This window comes from Marmota monax, unplaced genomic scaffold, assembly GCF_021218885.2.
Source record: "Marmota monax isolate L192 unplaced genomic scaffold, Marmota_monax_Labrador192_F-V1.1 WCK01_AAM20220418_F8-fsc00001, whole genome shotgun sequence".
Classification (NCBI taxonomy): Eukaryota; Metazoa; Chordata; class Mammalia; order Rodentia; family Sciuridae; genus Marmota; species Marmota monax.
In genome coordinates, this window is record NW_026693777.1 from 60,894,272 (window position 1) to 60,914,797 (window position 20,526).

The 20,526-nt window shown below is 40.1% G+C and overlaps 1 protein-coding gene and 1 long non-coding RNA gene across 2 annotated transcripts in view; both read right to left on the bottom strand.

Moving 5' to 3' along the window:
• Rora (RAR related orphan receptor A) overlaps window positions 1-20,526 on the bottom strand; it is a 675,937-nt gene that overhangs the window by 147,860 nt on the left and 507,551 nt on the right. The window lies entirely within an intron of this gene.
• LOC131424841 (uncharacterized) lies at window positions 142-7,614 on the bottom strand. The gene is made up of 3 exons (XR_009228410.1): window positions 6,128-7,614; window positions 3,991-4,545; window positions 142-500 (listed from the first exon to the last, which is right to left on the bottom strand). It is a non-coding gene; the product is annotated as an uncharacterized LOC131424841 (long non-coding RNA).

Genomic DNA, 20,526 nt, shown 5'->3' on the forward strand with positions numbered 1-20,526 from the left:
GTTCTGGGCTGGCTGTCTAATTTTTGGATCGGGCATCTATGGAGCTGGGTAAACACTGAGGTGTCATGAATATCAACATAATAAACACATAGCATTAATAACCAATAGATCCCTCACAAAACAATGGAGTAGCAAACTCACCTTGATGTGGCCTCTGTATCTTTGCCAACTGAGAGCTCAAATGCTGTTTTGTCATTTCTGCACAGTCATTGATGTTGCCATTTCTCCCCTCACGGGATCAAATCGCCAATGTAAAAATAAATCTAGACACTTTTGTTCACACATTTTTTAGGCGTGTGCACCAAATGACACACTCTGAGAGGTAAGCACAAGTCATGGTAACCAGCCACATCCTTTAGCTCTTGTGTCCCAAGAGTTAGCAGAACTTTATCTTGATGATGAAATGGCCTTTAGAAGTGGGTATCGCGGAGAGCAGAATGCGAACATCATTACTGAGAAAATGCATTTTTCTTTTAAACAGAGAAACCAACAGCCATGCACTGAAAGACCAGAAGGAAAAAAAAAAGTTGAGCTACCACAAAACAAACAAATATTCAGCTCGGTTTCAGGAAGCTTAGAGAGGATCAAACAAGCCTTTCTCTATTGAACTCTTGGGAGAACATTTATGCTTTCTCCGGCCTCAGTTCCTATTTACGCTGCTGGCTTTTATACATGGACCTCAGGAGGGCATTCCAGCCTCAGGTTACTCACAGAGCTGAGGCCTGAAAATCCCACCCCCAACTCAGCACTCACATTCAAAGCACTCACATTTGAATTTGTTTCCAAACATGGTTTAAACCACTGTTTTGCCCTTGAGGGGAGGACAGCTCAGAAAATGGGGACAGAAAGCAAGGATAAGAAAGCTTTCTGGGGATGTCAGCACCCCTCTGAGGAGACCATCTCTTCCTGTGGGATGAAAGCAGGAGAGAGAGCAACCTCAGAAGGAGGTTGCTATTTTCTGTTGGCTGTTGGGGACGATGTGGTGCTTGGCTGGATTTCCAAACAAATTATCTTCAAATATGAAGGCAGAATTAAGGCCAACCCCTTGCAAACAATATTCTAGTTTTAAAATCAATCTACTTTACAAATGTTGGTGTCATTCATGTTCATAACAATATTTTGGTTGATATTTTCATCCCCACTTGATGGATGAGAAAACTGAGATTGTGATTCTATGCCCAAAGTCACAAACACATGCATAGAAAAGCTAAGATTAACCTGAATCTATTTGCCTCTCATCCCTCAGTTCTTTCCAGCATGTCCCACTATATCCCAAATATATTCTTCCTTATAACCCTTATGATCTTCAGTGGGAAGAGAGAAAACTTTTGGAGCAGAGTGAAGATTTTCTATGCATGTGTTTGGGAAGTAGAAATGGGACAAGAAATATTATTACTTGGATTGTTGTTACTAGGTCCCCATCTTTTCATGGAAACATATGGAGGTTTTCTCTTAAATTCACATGTCAGGACCTGCTGGTGAAACACAAGTCACACCCAGCGTCTAGTGCCAGTTCACCTCAGAGAAGCAAGAGATGAGAAGGCTGGTCTCCAGATAGGTCAGATCTGAAGTGTGTATGCCTAAACCCACATAGAAACCACATGTGGCTGGCCTCTGGAGAAGGGCTCAGGAAGCATGATCCAGATTTGAGCAAGAACTCTTCTTCCATACATAGTGTGCTCCTATTCAGACATCTCCCACTGCATGCCGGTCTAGCTCCATCAGTACCTGTTTGGCATACCCGGGAGCTTAGGGAGAATTTCCTGTCTATGCTGAACGACTTCCCTTTATAGCTGGTTTGCAAATCTTCATGATTTTTCTGTTATGATGTAATCATTTGGGGTTACCTAAAATATCCAACTATTTTCTATGGCACAAAATCCATCTGCTTCCTGCTACCTAACCCCCTTCCACCTCCCCCAACTTCAATACCCTCTAGTACAGGAGAAGGCTTCCACTCCAGGAGGCTTCTGGAATCATTCCCACAAATAGTAGCAGCCCTCTGCCCCCTCCTCCCACCCTAATCTTTGTTAAAGTTGGTACAACATGTCCATAAAGTCAACTATCCCTTTCAGAGTTGGGAACAGCCATTTTAGTCACCTAAATCTGAGAGAGATAAATTTACAATCCACTTTAGGTTTATGTGGGGAACCATAAATATCAGGCTTGAGCCCTGAGGGCTAGAATTTCATGGGCCATTAAGCATGTCACCAGGTGGAAAGCTGTCAATAGCTGGATGTGAGTTACACTGAGATAACCGCAGTCAGCCTGGCTTAGGAGCATGTACTCTGATCAGAGAGGGCTCTTGTTTCCACTTGCTCCTTTCCTCTACTCACTGATATTCTCTCCCTCCTCTGAACACACCACTCTCCTTGGTTTCTCACGGCTTGTTCTCTGTGCTAAATAGCAGGCAGCCGTTTTCTTCCCTAGAGTGAAAGTTTGGTGACATATGGAAAGAAAGAGAGATTCACAGTGAGGCAGACCTGGATTTAAGTCCTTGCTGTGCCATCAAATAGCTATGGAATGATGCAGACATTTCTTAATCCATCTTAGCTTCAGTATTTCCGGTTGTAAAGTTAATAAAGATAATTAATAGATAATCAAGAAAGGTAGAACAAGGACCAGTGGATAGAGAGTGGAAGGAGATAGACTTCCTACTTAGTAGACAGAAGAAATTGCTAAAAGCCAGATTGTCTTAAAAATAGAATGGGCTGCCTTAAAAAGAAGTGAAGGAGTGAATACCTTTTACTGCAGGTTTTGTTTATAAACTAATGTATGGTTGTGGGTCCTGGGAATATATGGAAATTTATTATTTATTGCAGCACTGGGGGCATCACATATTCTAGACAAGTTCTTGGCCCCCATGCTACTCACTAGAGAGGGGTTTAGAGTGGATATGCACAATTCTCTGCTAATCTTGAAATTCCATGATTCTGTGACTGGAATGTATCCTTCCATAAAAGCCAAAATAAATCTTCTCCAAGTCCCCTATGGAGAAGAAGGGTAAAATGACATATTTTTTTTTGTTTTCATTTTCTTTCTAGCAAACTAATCCCTTCCATGTTTTTTCTCTTCCCCTTAATTAGTTGGTAGAGAATTACATTTCCATCAAGTGCACAGAACACATTTAACCATTGTGAAACACTTAACATTTAACACAAACCACATGGCCATAAGTTTTAATTACTTCCCACTCCACAAATAGGTCCATTTTTAGAAAAATCAAAATGCTCTATGCTTCTTATTCTCCCGTCTCCATTGTCTCTGACTAGCTCAGTGGTGCATTCCCTTCCTGCCCTCTGCTGCCTGAGCCCCTGGCACCTGCCAATAAAAGTGATGAGAGACTTTGATGCTCACACAGGTTTCCAACAACAGAGTTCACTTCATAATCACCAGAGTTCAGCCAGTAAGCCTGATCTGAGTGACATTGGATTTTTCACCTGAGATGTTACACTGTGGGCTTTCGTTTCTACAGGTTATAAAGCACTTTGAAAGTGAATTTTTTAGCTTGCTAGGGGAAATGACCTATGAGCCTGCAGACAAATCTCAACTGATTGGACAAAACCCAAACCCTTGTTCTAGTGCCTGAGTTTGCTTGGAAAATTGGCTGCCATGTGTGAGACACAGAGTCATCCTCTGAGAGAGTACATGCGTGTGCATGGGTATGTGTGTGTGTGTGTGTGTGTTTTCAAGCATGCGCAGGGCATGAAGCAAATCAGACATTTATAAAGCAGAGTCTTCTCTTGGCCAAAGTGATTGTCAAGGGCAGCCTTCAGTGGGAGGAACACAGTAGAAGATGAAGGGGCACCATGTGACCTCTTAGTTGGGGAAGGTTAGGACAGGACAGCCCAACCTCAGCCTCATCACAAAGTGATTGTCATCATTGACTGAACATCTATTATCCAGGCACTGAGGAAGAAAGTACTTGTTCCAACCTGATCTCATTTTCCCTATCTTACAGATGAGGCTCAAAAAGGTTAAATAACTCACCTATGACCACATTACTTGTAGGAAGCAGAGGTGGAGTGGAGCCTCTTGGTGATCCCTCAGAAGCCCCTTGACTCTTCATGGCACTGTCCCCTTTCAATGGCCTTCTCGGTTTGAGTCTGATGGCATCTGCTTCTCAGGCCCTTCTGCAGCCACCCCGCCTCCTCTTTCTCTGTTTTCATTTTTGCCTCCGATATGGTGTTTCCAAGTTGGTACTCTTATTTACTTAAAGTTATAATTTATGTTTCTGATACCCTAGCATATTGTTTTTCACTTTTGGATTTTCAAAACTATCAAGAGCTTCAGGGATAGTCAAAATCTCAACAAGATCATGAATCCCACCAAGAGACCTGACCTCTGTAGCCAAACTTCAGATGAGGATGTGGCTTCTCTTTTTTCCTATGAAAGCTGCCTTCCTGGATGGTTGGAATTTAGAATGTTTATCATTTGAATCCCAGGAACTTCAGAATAAAGACTTGTTGATCAAAGTTTCTCACAAGCTGAGGACAGAGAAGTCTTATTCTTCCCATTGTAAATAAAGATTCCAATCTTTTCATCCTGAAATAGGGATAATGCAACTATTTGAATTTATACACTAAAATATTTGATGGTACAGTTAACTATTTGTTTTAGAGGTAGAGTTTTATAAGAGGAAGATTTATTTTTAGGCTTGACATGGTTTGAATATAACAGAATATAACTGTTTCCCATATTTTATTTTACAAATTTATTTCCAGTGAAACTACATAGCTAGAATAAAACATCAAAAACAAGCAGGCATGTAAACAAAGGAGCAATAAAATCCTAACCCATTTGTTCTTTGCTGTGTAACTGGAACCTAGGCTCTTTGAAATTTGAAATGCTGTGTTCCTTGTCACAGTAGGCTGAATAACGTCACCATGTTCCAACCCCACACCCCCACACCCCCACACAAAAAAGATGTCTACATCCCAATTCCTGGAACCTGTGAATATGTTACTTTAGGCAAAAGAGACTTTATAGACATAATTAAGAATCTTGAGATGGGGAGACTATTCTGGATGATCTGGATGGGCTCAGTATAATCACAGGGTCCTTTGAAGAGGAAGGCAGGAGGGTGAAAGACACAGAGGGTGATGTGATTGTGGAGCAGGTTCATTGATACCATGTCACTCACTTTAAAGATGGACAAAAGAGCCACTAGGCAAGGAATACAGGTGGCCTCTAAAGCTAGAAGAGTTAGGAGGCAGATTTTCTGCTAGAGGCTCCAGAACTAGGCCTGCCAATACCTCAGTGTTAGCACAGCGAATTTGATTTTGAACTTCAGACCTCTAGAACTTTAAGAGAATAATTTTGTATTGTTTTAAAGACCACTTTATGGTGATTTATTCTAGAAGTGATAGGGAACTAATGCACGTGTTTGCCATTTACTGCATCTCTTGCATCCACACAGTGCTTGGCTTTTAGTACGGATTCATAAATTGATATTTATTGAATGCATCGGAACAGTAAAGGAAGGAAGTCTTGAGAATGGACTGTACCGGATTCATGGCAATATTTCCTGATTACAAATTCCCTGTCGCTGAAGACGTGAAGTATATTTGTGCAAGGATCAGAAGGGTGAACAGTTAACCTGGCTACTCATGGCAAGGCCCTAGCATTTAGACAGCTTTGTATTAGCCCTTCAGGCCTAGCAAGTTCTTTCCTGGGAGCAGATGGAGACCACAGGGTACAATACACAACATTTAGAGGCTAATTGCTTTAAGAATTCTTACCTGAAGCTTCCATGTACTAAAAACTCCAGGGAAACAAGGAAGAAGAAGAGGCCAAACCAGTACTGTCAATACAACTAGCAAGTAGCAGCCCCTTGCAGAATGTCTGCAATATGCAAAATGTCTGGTATATTGTAGGTCCTCAATGAGTTAATGATAGAATGTATGACACTCAGAGTCAACATGTAAAGCTTTCTACAGTAGGTCACGCTCCCATCATCTCTACCTTCTCTGCCTCCCTGGATGCTAATTTTGATTAGATTTTACCTATATAAACTGAAGAAAAGCAAAGGAGAGCACTTCTAACTCTAGACACAGAACCATAGATCTGTCAATCTTCCACATGTATTTTTGGCATTGGTGCTAGAGTCCACAATAATATACCTCACCTCTTTCGGGAATTTCTTGCTTGTTTAATTTCTTTCTTCTTCTTCTTCTTCTTCTTCTTCTTCTTTCTTTTTTTTTGAAAATAGATTTAAAGAAAATAGATTAAGCCATTCTTATTCTGATTGGAGAATAATTCCCTTAAGGAACTTAACACTTAATGGTTATAATAGTAATTTACAGTAACTTCTCATTCAGGATTCCTTTAGATGTGTTATAGAGGTAAAATCAATAACTTCTACCAAACTGGAGAAATTTAGATGAGTGGTTTTTGAAATATAGGAACAGAGAAAAAAATCAGTGATAAAAACCAAAATAACTCTAGTTCTAAGTCAAGATCTAGATGGCTCTGAGAATCAGAGCCATCAGAAAAGGGTGGCCTTGGGAATTATTACTTCACTTGTGAGGAAAACAGGCCCAGCTGGAGCCTCACCAGCTCCTACAGCCAGGAGACACTAGATTCAGGATTCTAGTTCAGGCCCTCTGAGCCCCAGTCCAGGGTGCATACCCATCTGCCTTGTTTCTTTAGATGATGATTCCAGGGGTTCGAAGGCACATAAAAATAAATAGATACCCATCTTGCCTTCAAGGCATTTACAATGTAGCAAAAGATATAATATATGTATATAAAATTAAGATGCAGCCACATCAATATTTATAGCAGCTCAGCTCACAATAGCTAAACTATGGAGCCAACCAAGGTGCCCTTCAACAGATGAATGGATAAAGAAAATGGAAATAAGAATGAAATTATGGCATTTGCTGGTAAATAGATAGAGCTGGAGACTATCATGCTAAGTGAAATAAGCCAGTCTCCCCAAACCAAAGGCCTAATGTTTTCTCTGATATGCAGATGCTTATTCAAAATAAGAGAGGGGAGCTGGGGAAGAATAGAGTTATTTTAGATTAGGTGGAGGGGAGTGAGGGAGGGGAGGGAGTATTCGGTAGGAAGGACAGTAGAATGAATCAGATATTATTACCCTATGTACATATGAACTATAAGATTGGTGGGATTCTACATCATGTACAACGAGAAGAATGAGAAATTATACTCCATCTATGTATGATATATCAAAGTGCATTTTACTATAATTAATTAGAATAAAAGAGACAAACAGATATCCTCTACAAAATAGGTAGAGATTAAAGAGGAATCTTTAAATCATTTAATCATTTACCCCTGAGATAGTTAAATTTTTTTTTTGTTTTGCAACAGTAATCAAACTCATAAAATGGTGAACTTCCTCTCATTTGCAAGATTCTTTGAAACCAAGTACTTGGAATATAACTTAGTTAAGGATTGCACAACACATGCTATTTGGGTATCTCATATAAACAATGCAGTCCACCACATGAGGCAAATTGGATGGAATCCACTGGGCAGGTATCTCCTGGTCTACCCATGTAAGCCAAACCAAATTAGAGATGGAGTCAAAAACAAAGGAAAAATAAAGCATAAATCTAATGACCCCACCCCCACCCCAAGAGGCTAAGAGATCATCTCCCCATCCCTCATTACTGGTGGCTTGCACTAAAATAAAAATACCACTCAAGCTGGGAAAGAGGAAAGCGCTTGGTTTGGGACCCAGATACAAAGTAATAGGAAAGTAAAATTATTGCCCACTAGAGACTGTCTTCTTGGTATAACAACAAGAATATAAAGACCATTGAATAGTGGGATTTGTGAGAAATATGGGTCATGTTCTGTAGCCCTAGTTGCTTGCAGAATTAGCCATGTGGGTTGGCACACAGTGCCGTGAATATTAGAAACCACAAATCTCCAGGGTTTCCTGTACAAAGTAAAAGACCTTGTCTTCAGATTGCCAGGTTGGATGTTGGCTCATTAAAGAAGGGCCTGGGTGAGTTCCAGAGCTACCTATACACTCCCTCAGTCTCCCTGCCTCCCTCTTCCTCTCATCTGGGATCTGGGTACCCTAGTGGGTCCAGCTGTAGCTTATGATGCTTCTGCCAAATCTCCAGGAAACAAGCCTCTCCATGACAACTGCCAACCAGGAATCCACAAAAAACAATTCTGGACAATGGGACAAACCATATTTCCATGAACAAAACCATGGGAAGCTTATTCTTTTGCTCCTGGGGGACAAGAAGAGCTATTCCCCAGTTGTATTATGCTGCCTTTGCCGGCCAGAAAAGGAGTGAACCTCCCTGTATAGACAAGAGAGCCAATTCTAGAGAAGCTGAGCCCATGTTCGGCTCCCTTAAAAACATTTCTGTGGGAACTAGAAATGGAAACCAGGTCCTTCCATGTTTTCATCTGGGCAGTCTTTGACTCCTGGGCAGGATTATTATCTTAAGTTGTAAGTAAATTGAGCAAAGTCTTTTAGAATGTATAATTGAATAGAAAAAAGGAAACTGAAATGTGCTTTTAGATCCTCAGGATAAAGTATACCTTGGAATCAAATAAGCTACCTCTGTACATCATATTTCCATGTATGCTGTCTGGAATGCTCTCTGCATTCTCCCTTCACTTCTCTTCATGCTCAGAAATATTGCTTAGCCTTCTCTCATCCACAGTGATTTCCAGGAGCCACCAGGGGTAGGTCCCTTGTCACTTCTTTCCTTAGCCCCTGTATCCAAAACATTTATATTGTACATTTGTGTATTTTTCTTTCTACTCCTACCTCCTCCAAAAGGAAGGAGGAGGAGGAGAAGTAAAGGAGGAGGAGGAGGGAGAGGAATAAGAAGAGGAAGAGGACAAGGAGGAGGAGGGGGAAGGGGAAAAGGAGGGAGAGAAAGACAGGGTTTATGTAGGGAGATTCCATCTTTTCTTTCTTGTCCTTGGTGCTTTCCACACACATTGGGAGGGCAGAAAGATCAGGGGGATTCCTGAATGAATAAATTAAATGTAAATTTGCATTCTCCTAGCATCCTGTAGACTAGAGAAGCCAGAATTATGAACAATGGTCATGAAAATGAAGACCCACCTCTGGGTTGGTCTCCCCACAGGTCACATCAGCTGGGCAAAGCCCTTCTGGATGTATTTCTAATAATTATATATCTATGTTCTTAGAACTCAGAGGGTTGTTCTTTGTAAAATTTGTGAAACACATTTTTTTCCAGTTGTAAAAATTATTTTATAAATGCCAGCCTGATCTACTTGATTTCAGTGAGCTTCTATTAAATGTAGAGAAGATAACATTTTGGAGGGTAAGTTTGTGTTTAAATAATTTTGTTTAAGAATGCTAAATAGGATACATTTTTCTCTTTGGAAAAAAAAAAACCCTGTTTCAAATGTGATGCTTGGAATTTCAGCTTAATCTACAACAGGCTGTCAGAAAGGCACTGAGAAGTGGCTGATGGTCCTTGTGGAATCCCTCAGCCAAGCCTAGATTGTCATTTGAGCATATTGACCTGTCCCTGACAGGAAGTCCATGAAAGCCAGAGGAGGAGAAGCTACTGCAAGCCTGCTGCCCAGCATGAACAAGAACAGAAGGCAAAATGATCACTTCTGGGACATATCACACAACTTGGAAATGGTGTTCAATAAAAGAAAAGATAATTTGGGGCCACACAACCTGGAGTGAACATATGACCTGCAGTCACTGGTCTGGATTTAGAAAACCACTTTGATCCCCAGAGGATAGATTGTTAATGAGCATTTTAAAGGACAAGATTGAGGCAGCCTGATAAAGTGTGAAAGGGTCCTGGTTTTGAAGGGCTCCAGTCTTGCTTCCACATCTGTAAGCAACTGGAACTAACTCTGAACAAGACACTCTACACCTCCCTGAGAAAATGTCCTTTTCTATGAAATGGGAAGTAAGGATCACCAGATGAACTCTCTGGTCCATTCTACCAGAGATCTAGGCTTTTATGACCATATTAACATGGAGAAGATTCAAGAACAAGAGTAATTAATGCTTTTCCCTTTTTGCTACCAGAAATGAAGGGTCAAGCAACCTTAATATAAAAAGTAGTTTTTTTTTTACTTGTATACTAACAATCAGTACATAATTTATATAGAAATACAAGGATTGTATATAACTTAAGTGACCACTGCCTACTTCCTGAAATTGATATGCTCATCCTTGTCACCTCTTCTTCATAAAATAAATGCTGATTACTCAAAGTGGTCAAGCCTCCAATGTAAAAAATTATCATCATATAAATCACAGACAACAAGGAGGTGAAAAAAGTAAATGTATTCAAAATTTTCAAGCTTATACAAAAACCCAGTAGTATAATCCATTCCCATGTTCCTACCCCAGACGCCTGCCCCTGCTACTCTGGCTTTACCCATTGCCTGCCCCTCTCTAACATACTTTTTTCTGGAGCATTTTAAAGTAAATCTCAGCTAATTTGTCATTTCATCCATAACTTCTGCAGTCTTCATTTCTGATACAGATATTTTCTTAAGAAAAACTCCTATGCCATTGTCATATCTGATAATATTTTTTAAAAATCCTCCTTATCAAATAAAATAGCAGTCCATATTCAAATTTCATTAGTCATTTATAATATATTTTTTCCTTTCAGCTTTTGGCTTGAATCAGCATCTAAACAAGGTGAAACTGATTTCACTTAATTCACAATCCTTTGTCTTGTAAATATTTCTTCCAGATGCTAACATTACTTAGACATAAAATATCTGGAACACAGATAATGTTTCAGATAAGGCCAAGCTTCCTTGCTACTAAATATTTCATTATCCGAAATGTCTGATTCTATGAATCAGATATAAATGTAGTAAAAGGCTCAGAACCGGAAAAATATCCTGCCGTTCTCATAGTTTTCCCAAATGCGTAAATGATTTAGGCAACCTTAACTGAGCGCTCTAAAGAGATTTTGTTAAACTTTACAACATTCCGGGGGAAATACATCTGACTAATGGCCTTTATTTTACCTACATACAAGCTGGATTTTCTAGACCGTCAAGCAGCCCATGAGCAAATGTAGCATTTTTAGTGGTAGCTCCACTTGCACTAAAAAAAAAAAAAAAGAAAGAAAAATTTAGTGGAATGTGGGACGAGGGCGTCTTTGGAAATATTGCTAAGAGTGCTAAACTGTCTTTGACTGACTTTTGGGAAGAGGAAGGTGAACAGTTTCTCCATTCAGCTCCAGGAGGCCTCACTGGTAACACACAGGCAACTGCTGTGACTCATGACTAAAAATCCTGTTTTATAACACCAGTCTGTGTTTTGTAACACGCACCAACATAACAAAATAAAATAAATAAATAAATAAAGACTATTTAGAAACCAAAACCGAGGCCTGCACCTGGCACTAGTATCAAGATCTCAAGATGTCAGAGTGGCTACTTAATCCAGATAAAGTGGGCAAGGCCTTATCCCTTCCTTGGCAGGAAAGTGGAGGCTTCCTGCCTGCTGCACACATGCCCACAGGAGGAGCAACCATGAATTTAATTTTCTTAAAACAGAAGCATTTTCAGACTTGTGTTTTCCTGGACAGTTGCCTAGTGGCTGTAATCCATAAGGGCGTGTAATTGACAGTAATGTGAATCATTCACTGAAATTCTGGCACCAAAAAAAAAGGGGGGGGGGTTATTTTTTTTTCCAGGAAAAAATTAAGGATCAGATTCATCTTGTCCATTGAAAATAGCAATTATTTTACATTTCAGCTCATTAGCTACCTTTATATAAAAAACGCCTGTAATGTGCACGATCTGAATGTGTTGTAAAGAAGAGGCGCAGTTGCACAATGCCTGCAATTGGATGGGTTGGGTCAGACTTAATCTGTGAAATGGCAGATTTAGATGGGTCACTCGATATAGAATACATGGAATTCCTCTCCCAAGAGTGAAATCTGGGAGATAGTCCAACCATTGAGTTTTGCCCCTTCAAAAGCAGCTATCTGCCCAGGACCTTGTAATTATTATAGTAGTACTCAGGGCAAAATAGATCAAACTGCCTTGATGTCCAAGAGCAGCTTCAGAATTCCTTTCACAGGGATCTCCAAATGAAGGGCTGGGGATTTTCCCAGATTTAAGCTGTTAGAAATGTTGACGCTTTTAGACCTGGTAAAGCATTTTTCCAATCTATTAATTCTTTTTGAATGAGAGAGAGAGAATCATCTGAATTAACTTCATTATCAACCTGAAAGGGCTCCCTCTTTTCCAAAGCATAGGCATGGAAACGAAACACTGGAAATCCACAGAAGATTTAATTCCATTTAGATAAACCCCGATTCTATCTGAACCCTAGAGGTTCAGAGATTTATCTGAAACTCCAGCACCTGTGAAACTGAAAGCCCTTGTCAAGGTGTTTGGGGCTTGTGGTCCCTGGGGGAATGGGTGTATTTTGAACTGTGAAAATCCCAGGAATATCTGAAAAGATGAGCAAAACAAACTTGGGCCTCTAGAATGTTGGGATGTTGTGGGGGAGATGTATTATGGAAGGAAAAAACACTTAGCTCTTTCCTTCAATACACAACACTCCAGGAAGATGGTTTGGTTTAATTTCCTAGTAATAGGATCTCCCATTCTTAGAAGTAAAATTGAAGTCAGATTTCACTAAATCAGAGGCTATGTCAAGACTGTGAGGAATGAAACTAAAATTAATTGTGTGCTTTATTATTACCAATAATTGAGAAGCTTCCTATACAACAGTTGGGGGATAGGATCATTAGCTCATAATGGTTCCCATCTCTGACAGCCACCACTAATCTCCTTAATTCTGGCTTTATTTACAAGTAGTTGCTAAAAGGGAAAAAAGAAGGTGGATTCTTACAAACCACTAAAAAGGGAGAAAACTATGCACATAAATAGGACCTGCAAAAATATTTTAGATGCTGCAATCTCAATTATAAGACTGTAGCAGACTGTCAAAATCTGAGAAGTAACATGTAATATGTATAAGTAGATCTTTGCAGGCATTCTCTTTGTTTCTATATGAATACATTTTACATGAGCCCAAATAACTGGAAATGTGTTATTTATTTTTATAATTGAGAAAAATGTGTTAACGCTCTGGAATGTCCATGGGTAGAAAAATAAAACATTATATGGAATTGCACACACATATGATTTATAATGCACATATCCAGGACCAGGAATCCTAACGAAGGACCTTATTCAACAGAAAAACATTTTTTTTTATTCAGCATTTGCAATTCTGGTATACCATAATGCTGAGGCCAAGCATATATTTTATTAATTTAAGTCCTAGCTAAGCAATAAAATGTGTGTCATTTTAAAGAAAGAAAATGTTTTCCACAAATGTTAAAACTGGTGTCCATTTATGCTCCCTGCCAAGATGAATGCTGTGGTGCTGCCACCAGATCCTACCCTTTAGGACGGAGATCTTCACTCTCTGCTGGAGCCCAGAGTGGTGACTGCCAATGGCTCACAGCTGAGTTGTTTCCTGAGTTTGCCATTAGCTAAAGGGAGCTGCCCTGCCTGAAGTTTTGTCTGTTCTTGGGTGCAGCTGGCCTCCAACGGCTGGTTGATGCAGAGTAAGAGATCCAGCCCTCTTGCCTCAATTTGGAACATCAGTGAAAGGCCATCCCCACTTCTGATCTTCCTTTGGCATCTGCAGAAGCTTAGGTTACAACTGCTTGACAGTTCAAGTTCTCCTGCCCAGTATAGATCCCCCCATACCATACAGGTGTTGTGCCTATGAGCACCCCCAAACTTTCTTTTTGCAAATTGCAGAGTCTCAGTGTCTATTCTCTGGGAAACTCAATCAAAGATAACAACCATTTATTCAAAGATACTTGAGTGTAGTGACTAGTTGGAATAAGGATGCATTTTAGATGAGAATGAGAATCTGATAGACCCTTACTTTAGTCAGTGTGAGGTAGACGCAACTGTTTTTATGCCAAGAGGGTTGCTTCTAGAAGTTTCTAAGTCTGGCAGTACAAAGTGAGCTGAATTAATGTTGATGGCACAATATGAGAAACTTGATGTGAGGTTGTGGCCGTGTGCAGATGCACAGTGCAAGCAGTGGGCTCTTCTGTGTTTCAGGGCATATTCACTCAACCCTCCAGAATTTTTCCTTTGAAGTGAGACTCTGGAGTAGAATGAGGGTAAACTCACTAACCATTTAAGAGTAGCTTGAACCCTATGAGAACCTGTGAGAATGAGACCCACACTGGTCATTCTGTTCACTAGAAATCCAACCTAAGAGAAACACATCAATAGAATTTCAGGTAAAGTAATTTAGGGCAATAAAAACATATTCTTCTAAATGATACTGTCCCCGAGTGACTCCCATAATGAAAATGAGAACATCTTCCCGTCTTTTAAATCACCCCAATTATACAAGGATTAGGTAACTTCCACAAATCAGGCCAGGGAAAGTTTTTGATTGGAAAAATATCAGAAGGAACTCTTTTTGGGGGGGAGGGGAAGGGAGGAGAGTGGGGAGGGATGGTGGCATGGACTTATCTGATCCCACAATTGCTTTTCTTTCCATCCTTGCAAACCTTCAGCTGAGCGGCCTTCCAAGAAAGTATCTGCTTTGTTTATATTTTGCTGTGTGACACAGCAGCACAGAATGAAGAAGGTTCCTCTCACTGTGATAACGACTCCCATCTGAGAAAGGAGGGGAAAGGGGCGAAAGAGCATGTAAGAGACGGCCTCTCTAGCCAAAAAATCAACTCCAGAAGGACCAAAGATCTTTGACTCTGTCCTGCTCACCTGCATCTGCTCTCAAGGAGTTTGCTAAAGAGATGCCTAAGCAAGGAAGAATCACTGCGAAGAAATGAGAAAGCTAGGATTTAAATTTCACGTGAAGAGAGGGACTTTGCATGACAGGCACAGAAACATTTACTCTCCTCGTACAATAATTTCAAAGTGCTTTTTGACCTTGGAAGAAAAAAAAATCAGTGTTAAGACAGAATTGGTTAGGTCATCGCCTAAGGAGGCATAAAAGGCCACCAGGAAATAAATTAAAATTAAAATAGATTCTTTTATTGGGTCACATCTCATCCTCTCATTTATAAGCAAGGTTTCTACTCAAGGAATTGATACTGCAGGGGATAATTCTGCTCCTCCTGTTTTGACTCAAGAAAAAGTTACAAACAAAAGTAGGGAGGAAGCTGTTCGAGAGGCTTAAAGGGCATTTTTAAAAGAAGTCCAAGGAAAAGTGCAATAGCGTTGAAATCACTGGGCCCTGGAAAAGTAGGGAAACGTGTACACGCCAGACCAGATAAAACAGAGGAGTGTCACATGTTCTGACCTTGAAGCAAATAAATGTCATTCATTTCTTTGTAGGATTTACCTTAAAACTCAGCAAGTCACCTGTGATGACCAGAACATCTACTTTAGAAACTGTTTAACATTTTAGGATTGCTTTTCCCTCTATAGACTGGAAAAATATAGGATATCTCCCTGGATACTATATCCTCCGTTCTTGGAACCGGCCAATTCTCTTCTCTAATAGGTAGTTTTCTATTTTGGATTGACATAGGTGACAACGGTAACTTAAGATGTTCCTTTACCTTTTTTACTCTATAGATTTGATCATCTGGTATACAGAAACCTCGAATTGATAATGAAACCAAATGGTGTGTGAGCAGTCACTCCAGAAAATGACATATGCTTTATTTTTAGCAAGATTTTCAAGTATTTTTTCAAATTCTAGATGAGATTCTGACTCTGATTTAAACTGCTGAAGGGAACTTTAAAACAATGAGCCCTAAAACTGAAACTTAAAAACATTCGATAAATTCTTATGCATGAAGAAGCCCTTTGAGTTGTACTGTTGGTTTATATAAATCTCACAATATAATATTGAATAATAAATCTCAGTATAATTTTGAATGGCTGTTACCCGTTAAAAGATTAATATTCCTCGCCACCCCCCCCCCCCACCCCGCCAACCCCGCCGTCCGCCAGCTCAAATGTGTAGGAATAGTGTCTGGTCTTAAAATAGTGTCTGACACTTAAAATCTATAGATGTTAATTGAGCACATAGTAGATATCGACCATCCTGCTTAGTTTTCTCAAAGATAAGAGATATATCTAGTGGGACAAAGATACATAAACCATTATTTTACAATACTTTGGGGGTAGAGGAGCTGCAGCGATAATCAAGGTAAGGTTGGAAAGGGCTTTGCATGGCAGAGCTGTTTGTATTGGCTTATGGTGGAGCAGAAAGACTTCTACAGGTGTAGAAGGTGGCGAAGGACATTCTGGGACAAACAAGAACCAAGAGATATAAGGGCAGTATGCCCATGCATGGAATCTCCCAAGAACTGATTGCCGAAGATGGCAACAACTGCCTGCTTGGTAAAAGTCACGAAAAGAGCAGCAGAAAGATTAGGGTCAGGTTGAGAAGAACTTGAGTGCCGTCCTAAAAAGGTTAGGCAAAGGAAAGCCCTAGAAGGTTCTAAAGAGTGGAATAAGAAGATCCTCCTGACAGTGGGAGGCCATAGTCTACCCCCTCCCCCACTTTTTTTTTTTAAACTGGGGGAGAGGGTAGTAGGAATTGCTAAATGTAAGGGTGGTATTTTCTAATACACCTGGTTTCAGAGAATAGAATTTAGCCAAGGTATTTTTTTCTTTTTAAAATATATTTTACTCTATATATTGAGGTTTATAAGATGTTATGGGATACACACAGGTAGTAAAATGGATACTCTAGTGAAGCAGACTGACTTATCTATCATATAGTTAGTTACTCTAGGCACGTATTCAGTATAACCCACCAAGACTCTGATCTTCCCACTGGAAGATTCACAATGGTGATCCTAACTGCTGCTGTCCTACTATATTCACATTGCAAAGCAAAAGGAGTGCCAACCCACAACTGGAGTACTCTGCAGATTCACCACCTGATAAGTCTTCAAGTAAGAAAAACACCTCAAACTGAATTTATCGTTAACAACTATATATGTCTTGTTGTTCCTGTGTTGCTTGAGATTGCCTGGCTACCAGGAAGGTAAGTCACAGGCAGATATTTCTGATGGTGACCCTTACTGGCATCTGCTTTATCATCCTTCATGTTAAATATATCAACATATGTAAGCCCCTTCAAGCCAAAAGGCCAAAGTGGTGATATGGACAACAGAAACTTGAATTTCCTCCTCATTGTCTACATGGATTAAGAAGTCTCTGGATTTATACAGTGCATGGATAGCAAAGAGGGAGGGTGATCCCCCCACCCCTTTTTAAAATTCTTTGATTCCTTTTTTTTGTGGCAATCCCAGGAAAGTGCATAGCTTACAAATTGGAGAAATCTAGTACCAAAGAGAAGACATCATTGGAAATCAGTGTTTTGATGGAGTCCGAGGCTGAGTTAGCAACAGCGCTCCTTGGCCGCTGCGCTCTCCCGAGGAAGCCCGCCAGTCTGGTTTCCACTGCAGACTTAAATGTCCTCAATCCAAGGAGATCAATTCGATTCCTGAGCCCAAACGACAAGCTAAACTACCAATGACGCCTTGCAAGGTGTTTTAAGCGACATAATCAACCGGAGAGGGACTTGTGTCAGTTAGACTTTGTCTCCTTAAAAATCAAGAGTAACAGTGGTAGGAGAGAAGTTTTTAACAAGGAGGAAAACCCTAGACAGTTGTCTCTAAGATTCTTCACCACAGCTTCAAGGACAACCAGGAAAAGAGCTGCTATTTGAGGCAACTTCATTATAAAATCATTTTTAATAAGCAATCTTAACAAAGAGAGGGAATACTCTTGTGGAGAAACCCTCCAGGGACCCAGAGGCTGCCCAGTTAAGTTATTAGGAAGTTTCACACAAGGGACCAAATAGCTATTTCATTGGCCTCGGGGGACAGAGTTTAGTTTTCACCTGTTCTCTAGAGGCACTGGTGTTATCCTGTCTACCAACAGCACAGACTGGTAACAATCAATTATCCCGACACCCCAACTTGGTGAGGAAAAGAGAATTTTCAGTTTTGTCGACACAAAATGACACAGTGCAAGAGAGACAGATAAATTAACTCAATATGCTTCATTATTCTGGAGACTTTTAAGAATGTGCAGCTGACGAAATGCCTCATCTGGACCTCCGTGTTCTTTAAGAGAAACAATAGAAACCCATTCTCTGGAAATTGAGAAATGTCAACTGTGAGGAAAGGGGGTGCAGTTGTCTTCTTAACGTATTGTCCAGGAGTAGGAGGGAAATAATTCTTTGTGGTGAAAAAATAATAATCTGTGCAGTTTATTTTACCTGCCTAAGGGGTGAGCAAGATTCGGAATTTGGGGTTCAAATTTTTATGAAGCTATTTGTAGCTGAGTTAAGAGGGTTGGAGAGACACAGGGTCTCAGAGCAACCCAGTAGCCTCCAGCCAATTAGCAGCAGAATGAAAGCAAGCAAGGAGAACCATTAGTCACGAAATTCAAAGTGCATATGTATTTTTCAAGTTTCCCTGCTCATTCCCTGCCTCTGATTCTAATGGAATGGCAAAAACTGGTCTTACAATTAGACTTTAAAACTGGGAAGACAGAGAAAAAGGGAAACACTTTTTCTTCACTGTCAGAATAGCCTTCCTTTTTTGGGCTAGATCTTTCCTGCTCAGTAAGCATTCTTTCTACACAGTCGATCACAGGAACAGCCAGAAAAGAACGTCTATCTAAGGATAAGGATTTTATCTGGGTTCAGAGAAGGCACTGAGGCAGGGAACATCTGATTCATATAATGCTGAGAGACAATGGCAGTGAAAACATTGTCACTTCATTTTTCACACACATTCTGTGGCTCCCCATTGGTCACCCCATCTCTGCCTGATGCCCTCTCTTTTCCTTGTTAACACTCTACTCCAGTCAGGTCCACACCACCATCCCTGGAGCCTTCCCTTGACCTACTGATCATATCTCATCCTCAAGACCCTTCCAGACCAAGCTCAGGTCACCACCATGTTGCCAGCACATGTGACATTGAAACATAATGCAACTGGAACCTCAACCTGCAAGTCTTTCATGACTAAAAGTTCCTCAAATAGGCGGTTCTTTCTCCTTCAGACTCAATTATTAGAGAGTAAGGACAAATAAGTCAAACTTTCATTGTTTCTTTTTTTATTCGTTGTGATACTGGGGACTGAATCCAGGGCCTCATGCATGCTGGGCAAGTGCTCTACCATTGAGCTATGTATCCGCCCTGAGTTAAAATTTCTACACTACACTGTGTCTCATGCAGTTCTAGGCATAATTATGGGCTAAGAAGTATTAAGCTGATAGATCTGCCTGGCTCCCAGCCCTATCCTTGCCTAGGGATTGGTTGCAATCTGCTTTCCAGCATTCTTGCCTTAAAGCCCAGTATTATAGATTTCTAGATTATCCATCAAAAAATCTTCTCTTCTCCAAAACAACATTTAAAATAAAATACTTAAAAAGAAAGATAGTTGGGTGAAGAGGAATATAGAAGGGTTTATCCAATAGGAGGCCATTTAGGAAATAAAATATCTATGGATTACTTCCCTATCACTGAATCCAATCCCAAATCTAGCCCATTCCATTATATTCTGCTCTCAGTTTGCTTTTTAATCATTGTGCTTGGCTGTTGATGTTTGGAGCTTGAGTTGATGCTCAGGTGATCAACACAGCAAAATAGGGAAAGAGCTATCACTCCTGCATGGGAATACAAGTTTGTCCAGAGGTGAAAGCCGAGTGGATGGAGTACACTCCACTGGGAGGAGTCTTGGGCAGTCAAAGGCAAAAGGTACACCGCAGAGCTTGGAGATGAAAATCTTTGTCACTCTAATATGTTAGGTATGGACATTAATTATAATCAAAAGGGCCATATGGCCACAAACACACTAACTTTAGGGCTGCTTAACTTAATATATAACTTAATATATAAAATGTTCATGGAAAAAATTGTGTAATTTATGAAGTTAATATCGAGTGACCGCTTTGTTCACATTTCAAATACACCTGTATTTCTGCCTGTCCTACAGTTTTGTTCCTCTGCATGTGGATCTAGACCCACTCTAAATCCAGTCCTAAATTCAGGTGGGTTTAGCATCCTCAAAACCTAGTTGTTTGCTTCTCATATATCTCTCTGATATAGATATATTCCAGGTCCCTAGCCATTTTTCTAGCTTTAAGCGCTTTGTTTAATTTAGGTTTGGTTTCAAGGAGACTGTAGTGTCCTGAGTCATACTATCTACATGGCACTGAAAGTCACAGGAATTATCAAGTTATTCTGACAAAAGAATACCGCATAAATTTATTGTAAATGTCACTGATGATAATTAAAGGATTTGTTTCAATGGGAGATAAGTTCATGCCATAGAAATACACATTACTACTAGTAAGGGGAAGACAATTCTTGTAGAAGCCTGAGTAACTTCTTGGAACAGTTGTTTTCATTGTGGAATCAGTTGTTTTGTAGGAATAGTGACATTAAGTAGATGTCAATTCTCTGATGGTTTAGAGTGTTAAGAAGATAAGTAATGATCATTTTAAAGAAGGAAGGCTGTGTAATTTCTAGTATGCCAGCTTGGCCAGATGAATCTTTCTCATGTAGTGGGA